The following is an 8,274-nucleotide window of genomic DNA, read 5'->3' on the forward strand; positions in this document are numbered from 1 at the left end:
TGAAGCATACACTTTGGATTTTTCCATTTTATCGTACTTTTGAAAAAAAAGACAGCCCAGTGAATTTCCTTCTCAGATTTCCAGAACCATTGCCTAGACCTCCAAAGATGTCAGTTTCACCCCAAGGACAAGGAATGGGGTGTCAGAGCAGAGGAAAGATAAGTAGATTCAGGGAACCAGAGACACCTAGATGGTCAGTTTACACAACGTAACCTTGTCTGTATCAACCACTGAGTGTTAGCGTGCATTTATTTTGTGCTAGAACTGTGCAACTTGTTTCTATATACCTTTTAATCCTGGGGGAAGAAACACAACAAACCAAATTCTGAAGCTCCAAGTGTGAAAGGATGCCCAGCCAGGACTGTAAGTCAGTCTTGCAATTCCAAGCCGAGTGACTCCGATCACTATATTTAGGAGGGGTACTAGCTGGGGAACTCCTGCCCCAAGCTCCTCTGGGGGCTGCAGTCAGGAACCTCCATACCAGCTTTCCCTCCTTTGCTGAGCACTAACACTGAAAGTCTTTCCCAGAAGCAGCAGTGGTCCCCTCTCCAAAAAAGCTCTCTTGTTTCACGTGGACCAGTGAAACACTGGTGACTTATTTTTGCAAATCCCTCCAGGCTTGGCACGACCAGCAGACCCGAAAGAAGCTGGCCCGACAACACAGTCACAGCTGGAGAAAGAGCTGGGAGCCCATAAATGGCCAAGGTCACTGGAAAAACCATGAAAGTGACCTCCAGCGTTAGGCCCTGAGGGCTGCTTGAGCGGCAAACCCAGGTTGGGGCAGCAGAAAGCTGCCCCAGGCCCCACTCCACCAAAGCACCTGTTTCCTGAAGGGTCTGGGCCCCCGATGAGACATGATGTCATTGATTTTTATCACGTCTCAGTGAGGTGACCTTCCCCGGGAGGAGACGGGAAAACACGGGCCTGCAAAAGTGCAGGGTCTGTACTGGGAAAGAAACACAATCTGCAGCCTGTCGGTCTCCAACTTTCAGGAATAAAGCTGCTTTGTCATACTTGCCTGGACCCGTGGGGCCCTGAGGGGACCAGAGAGCCTTAGCGAGTTCCTTCCATGGAATTGTCTGGAAAATACAAACGTGTCATTTCTTAATGGGTCTATCTAAATGGAAGTTATTGTGGCCATGGAGAAAGAAAATCGTTCCTTGCTCAGGAAAATAGATGAAAATTTCTTTAATAATAAGAAAAATAAAATTGAGCAAAACACCATATATATTGTGACGTTTACATGAGGTATATGTGATATACATGTGAATATTATGTATCTTCAACAGTTGAAAGAATGTTGCTTTTCTTTGATGGTGGTTTAATTTTGAAATTCTGGCTAATTCTATTTTCTCTATTTGCTGCCAAAGGCAGAAATTATTATCTGCGTTTTATACATGCATTTGTTGACTGTTTATTCTGTCTGTACCAAAGTATTATTGTTGGAATGTTTGCATAGAATTGAACATGAAGTAACACCAAAGACTCACAATAAAAGGCTTGCAGTCCCCCTCCTACTCCATCCTCCTCTGTCTCCCTAAGCTCCCAGAGCCCAGTCAACTGTGTTTTATCTCTGGTTGGGTTTACAAACTTAGAGGTGAAACTCTAACAAAGATATGGTATTTGGGGGTTTTTATTAAGGAGTAACACCATCCAGAAAAAGTGAACAAATTAGTTGCTGCAGATAAAAAGGATTGTCACAAAGTGGCCACATCCATTTGGGTCGCCCCTCTCCAACGCTCCCCTCCCACGCTCCCCTCCCTTCTCCCCAAAGGATATCATTATTCTCACTATCCTCATACATGAGTTTTGCTTTTTGACATTTCTAAAAAATGGAGTCCCTCAGTATGTCATACAGTTATGCCCCACATCTTTGACTTTACATTTTTGTGAGAGTCATTCATTCATGTTGCTGCATGTAGCTATAAGCAGTTAATTGCCCTTTCTGTGGAGTTTTCAATAACCATGATTTATTTATCCGTTTTATGGCTGATGGACATGTGGGTTGCTTCCAATGTCAGCTACTTCAAAGAATGCTCCCATAACATTTTTGTCTTCTGGTGCACATGGATTTCCAGCTATGGGTAGAATCATAGTGTCATAGGCCACATTCACATGGACTGAACTTTGGTAGTTATCAGGGGACTGATTTTTTTTTTTAATTTGTTTTATTGAAGTATGGTTGATTTCCAATGTTGTGTTAGTTTCTGCTGTAAGCAAAGTGATTCAGTTATGCATATATAATGGCATGCATTTGTAATTTTGTTTGCATTTTTAAATTTATTTTTATCCTTTTTATTGGAGTATAGCTTCTTAACAATGTTGTGTTAGTTTCTGCTGTAAGGAAAGTGAGTCAGCTATACGTATACATATATCCCCTCTTTTTTTGGATTTCCTTCCCATTTAGGTCATCACAGAGCATTAAGTAGAGTTCTCTGTGCTATATAGTGGGTGTAAATTTTTTTAAAATCCAATTAACTAATGAGAACTGACTGTATAGCACAGGGAACTCTATTCAATGGTCTGTGCTGATCCAAATGGGAAAGTGAAAGTCATGTCAGACTCTGTGAGCCCATGAACTTCAGAGGAGCCTGTCCATGGGATTCTCCAGGCAAGAATACTGCAGTGGGTAGCTATTCTCCAGGAGATCTTTCTGACCAAGGGATCGAATCCGGATATCCTGCATTGCAGGCAGATTCTTTATTGTCTGAGCCACCAGGGAAAGGAAATAAAAGAAAAAGGGGATATATGTGTAAATATAGCTGATTCACTTTGCTGTACAGCAGAAACTAAAACATTGTAAAGCAACTATCTTCCAAATTTTAAAAAATACATCAATTTAACTTCTCTCACCAATAACAGAGGAGAGTTTAAACTGCTCCACCTCTTTGCCTATGTTTGATACTGACAGTCATATTAATTTTAGCCATTCTGGGGTGTGTGTAGTGCTACTGCAGTGCGGTTTTAATCTGTATTTCCATGATGGCTAAGGGACATTGAATATCTTTTCATTTGCTTTTGGACACTGGATATCTTTTAGCGAAAGTCTGAAGTCTCTTGTCCATTTTTCTTTGGTGTTGTCTTTTTCTTACTGATTTTCAGAAAAGCTTTCATATTTTGGCTATGAGTGCTTAACAGATTGATGTATTCTTCCATACTCTCATTTGCCTATTTGCTCACTGATGCTCTGTTTGAAGAATAGGTCTCAATCACATTAATTAATTAGTCTCGATATCAATTGATCCACATCTTTCTCCTGCATCTTCACCCTACTTTCTGCCTTATATTTCTCCAATGCCTTTTCAATAGGTTTAAAAAACAGTTTTGCCAGCTTTTCTAGATAGTCCCAATGAAAGAATCAGGCCAAACTCCCTCAGGCAATCACCATGAACTTGTCTAGTTTTTCCCTCTGGCATTCTTATATTTCCAAATTCACACTTTGAATGCTGTTTCTTGGTATAACATTCTAGACACTTTGTATTGATTTTATATCATGGGAGGTGAGCATTTATCTATCTTATCCTTGTGCTCCACATTCTTCTACCCTCCCAGTACGGTTATTTTGTCATTTCAAACTCCCAACTACACGTACTTTACACTATATCAAGACCATCTAAATACTATTCACTGCAGATTCATGGGGCCAACAAGAAATTTTCAGAGTCAGTTGTATGCATTTGAGATGATGAGTGCGATTCTCTTCGAAGTCGTCAGGCGCCCCAATCGATATTGTAAAGTTTCCAGATTCATCTCAATTTCAAAGACAGCAAGCTCTCGCCATTCTTACACTGAATAGTTCCCCTTATATAGGAGTGACTCCAAAGGACCATGTGGTATGGAATATACCAACTGACTGAGGCCTGACTCTGAATTGCTAAGACCACCCAGTACCCACATCTCAACGTGTGTGTGTGTCAGTCATGTCCTACTCTTTTGTGACCTCATGGACTGCAGCCCGCCAGGCTCCTCTGTCCATGGGATTTCCCAGGCAAGAATACTGGAGTGAGTTGCCATTTCCTCCTGCAGGGGAATCTTCCCGACCCAAGGATGGAACTCATGTCTCCCGCATTGTCAGGTGGATTCTCCACCAGCTTGCCGCATCTCGACGTGGGGCTGCTAGTCCCTTCTCTCACCATATATGCTGCAGCTTCTTGTGGAGCGAGACTTGGAAAAACGGCCTCAGAAAGAATTCCAACTGCTAAGCCTGGTGGTGAAAGAGAAGATGACAGTGGCTGGGTATATGATGAGAACAGACCCTGCAACAACTCTGTACGGAAATCTCAAAAGGCGTTTTTTCAATATGTTTCCTTTGTTTTTTTTTTAAAATAAGAGAATTAGAAAAGGCTGTGGGATAGACTCCTTTCAGAAGTCAAATGTTGTGTTTCAACTTACTGTCCCTATAAATACCTGCATACTTGTCATTTCACATGTCCTGGGTTTCACTTGGAAAAGAGAGTCAAAGTGCAGGTCGCCCAAAGCAAGAGGGTACCAGGTATCGAGCTACTTCCTGCTGGTGCGGCAGGAAAGTTCTCACCGAGACAAAGTGGCCTTGCTGCCCTCTTCTGGAGTTGTGGTTATAACTGTTACTTGCAGCAACACTTTATTTTTAGTTTTTGTTTTGCTGCATTTCTTAGTATGAGGTTCATGAGAAACTTCTTCTCACTCTTTCCCTTCCCCATCCCTTCATCCCTCCAACCAAGCCCAGTTCCTGGCTGATAGTGGAGGAGCGCCACCCACGCCCTGTCATCTGAAATGAAGTTCAATAGGTTTCATAGGGCCTGCGGTCTCTTATCCCTTCAGCATCCACGTGGATTTCCCGCTCTCCTGGCGCTTGCCCTGTCCCTCCCAGGAGGATCTGTTACAGCAGGCGGGTAGCCCAGTATGAGCAGAAAAATGGGGGCAGGGGCCACATGGCAGGAAAGCACGCATCTTGTAAACAGTGGAGGTCCTCAGGCAGATAAAGGAAAGCAGGACACCTCCAGACTAACAGGAAACTACTTTCTGGGTGATAAAGGTCCAAATAACAGATAAGGAGCCACATAGAGTATATTAAAAAGCAGAGACATTACTTAGCTAACAAAGGTCCATATAGTCAAAGCTATGGTTTTTCCAGTAGTCATGTATGGATGTGAGAATTGGATCACAAAGAAGACTGAGTGCCAAAGAATCAGTGCTTTTGAACCATGGTGCTGGAGAAGACTCTTGAGAGGCCCTTGGACTGCAAGGAGATCCAACCAGTCCATCCTAAAGGAAACCAGTCCTGAATTTTCACTGGAAGGACTGATACTGAAGCTGAAGCTCCAATACTTTGGCCACCTTATGAAAAGAGCCAACTCATTGAAAAAGACTCTGATGCTGGGAAAGACTGGAGGCAAAAGGAGAAGGGGATGACAGAGGATGAGATGGTTAAAGAGCATCACCAACTCAATGGACATGAATTTTAGCAAACTCCAGAAGGGTAAGAAAGCCTGGCGTGCTGCAATCCATGGGGTCAGAAAGGGTGGGACATGAGTCAGTGACTGAACAACAACACACAAAGAAAGGTGGGGAAAGGTGAGAATCTCCTGCATCCAAATGTAACCTTTTGCTCACTGTGCTCTCCTCATGATAAGACTAGCTTACAGGTAAAAAGCACTCATCAGGCACCAGGGCTTCCCTAGTGACTCAAGGATCTGCCTGCAATAACCCCTGGGTCGGGAAGATCCCCTGGAAGAGGAAATGGCAACCCACTCCAGCATTCTTGCCTGGAAAATCCCACAGACAGAGGAGCCTGGTGGGCTACAGTCCATGGGGTCCCAAAGAGTCAGACATGACTAAGTGACTGTGCGCATGCACGCACACACACACGCACCAAAGGCCATGACACTTCTAATCTAAGCTAAAAGGGGACAGAAATCCCCCCTCCCTTCAGGAAAATAGAGCGGGGCTGAAAATCAGGAAAGATGACTTCCTTCCGTAGTGACTATTCCGCCCCCTCATTTGTATGCCCCTCATAACCATCTTGCCAAAGAGGCCTGGTGTGGCAGCTCCTCCCCTGTCTGCCTGTTCTCCCTCTGAGAGTGTACTCTCGCTTAAATAAGCTTTCACTTTACTTTTCTTAACCTCTCTGCTTCACCTCCAAATTCTTTTGCAACGAAGAAAGAATCTCAAATTCACCAGCAACACATTTAATAGAAGCAGCTTTGACACCAGGGAGACCTTAACAATCTGCTTCATCCATTCACCAGGCATTTATTAACCACATACTGTTGGGCTTCCCTGGTGGCTCAGCAGTCAAGAATCCGGCTGCCAGTGCAGGAAACACAGGCTCGATCTCTGGGTGGGGAAGATCCCCTGGAGAAGGAAATGGCAACCCACTCCAGTATTCTTGCCTGGAAAATTCCATGGACAGAGGAGCCTGGCGGGCTACAGTCCATGGGGTCACAAAAGAGTTGGACACAACTTAGCAGCTATACAACTGGGTCAGGCAGCATACTGAGCTCAGGATGCATAGATGACAAGACAAGGTCCCTGCTCTCAGGGCTCACAGTTTAGTTGCCTCTGCATATCCACAGACACTACGCAATGTTTTGTGTCTGTGTCAGAAATCTGTGGGGTCACAAGGAATGAATGGCGGTGCTAGGAAATTCACCAGGCAGATGTGGGGGGTAGGGTGGGGAGAAGGAATTCCAGGGGGAGGAAGAAGTATGGACATGTGTAGATGGGCAAGAGTTGTGTGGTCTGGAAACCGTATTGGGCTTGTTATGCCCAGTGAGAGCTGGGCATGTAAGACAGGACATTTTGTCATGTAACTTACCCAGAGGGGTAGGTGGCCAGACAGGCTCACAACTCTCAGAAGCAGCAGGAACTAGTCAGAACTTAAAAAAAAAAAAAAAAAGATGGATAGGGCACTAAGAATTTGCACAAAAGGGAAAGAGAATTTGGGGTTGGAGGCATCCAAGGAGGCTTGGTGGGCTGGATGGATTGCAGTGATAGGAGAACATTCCAGAAGAAAGGGGCAGAGTGGGGGTGTGTGTGTGCATAAGAATAATGCTATGGAGTAAGATATGCTCATTCTCATAGATCAGAGGGGCCCCAAGAATCTGGGATGGCAACAGCTAGTGTGTGAGTGTGTGGTGGTATTAAGATGGGGGGCAGGCAGTGAGGGGAAGTGAGTGACATGTGATGTACGAGCCCCAAGCTGGGCTGGATTTGGAGGACACCATGTGGGAAGCCAGGGGTAACTCTGGCACACCTTCCTTGATTTAAGTTGTCTTAGGCAGAGGAACCAGAGATCAAAGTGCCAACATTTGATGGATCATCGAAAAAGCAAGAGAGTTCCAGAAAAACATCTGTTTCTGCTTTATTGACTATGCCAAAGCCTTTGACTGTGTGGATCACAATAAACTGTGGAAAATTCTGAAAGGGATGGGAATACCAGACCACCTGACCTGCCTCTTGAGAAACCTATATGCAGGTCAGGAAGCAACAGTTAGAACTGGACATGGAACAACAGACTGGTTCCAAATAGGAAAAGGAGTACGTCAAGGCTGTATATTGTCACCCTGCTTATTTAACTTCTATGCAGAGTACATCGTGAGAAACGCTGGGCTAGAAGAAGCACACGCTGGAATCAAGATTGCCGGGAGAAATATCAATCACCTCAGATATGCAGATGACACCACCCTTATGGCAGAAAGTGAAGAGGAACTAAAAAGCCTCTTGATGAAAGTGAAAGAGGAGAGTGAAAAAGTTGGCTTAAAGCTCAACATTCAGAAAATGAAGATCATGGCATCTGGTCCAATCACTTCATGGCAAATAGATGGGGAAACAGTGGAAACAGTGGCTGACTTTATTTTTCTGGGCTCCAAAATCACTGTAGATGGTGATTGAAGCCATGAAATTAAAAGATGTTTACTCCTTGGAAGGAAAGTTATGACCAACTGAGTAGCATATTCAAAAGCAGAGACATTACTTTGCCAACAAAGGTCCATCTAGTCAAGGCTATGGTTTTTCCAGTGGTCATGTATGGATGTGAGAGTTGGACTATAAAGAAAGCTGAGCACCGAAGAATTGATGCTTTTGAACTGTGGTGTTGGAGAAGACTCTTGAGAGTCCCTTGGACTGTAAGGAGGTCCAGTCAGTCCATCCTAAAGGAGATCAGTCCTGGGTGTTCATTGGAAGGACTGATATTGAAGCTGAAACTCCAATACTTTGGCCACCTCATGTGAAGAGTTGACTCACTGGCCAAGACTCTGATGCTGGGAGGGACTGGGGGCAGGAGGAGAAGGGGAT

Source organism: Capra hircus, chromosome 16, assembly GCF_001704415.2.
Source record: "Capra hircus breed San Clemente chromosome 16, ASM170441v1, whole genome shotgun sequence".
Taxonomy (NCBI): domain Eukaryota; kingdom Metazoa; phylum Chordata; class Mammalia; order Artiodactyla; family Bovidae; genus Capra; species Capra hircus.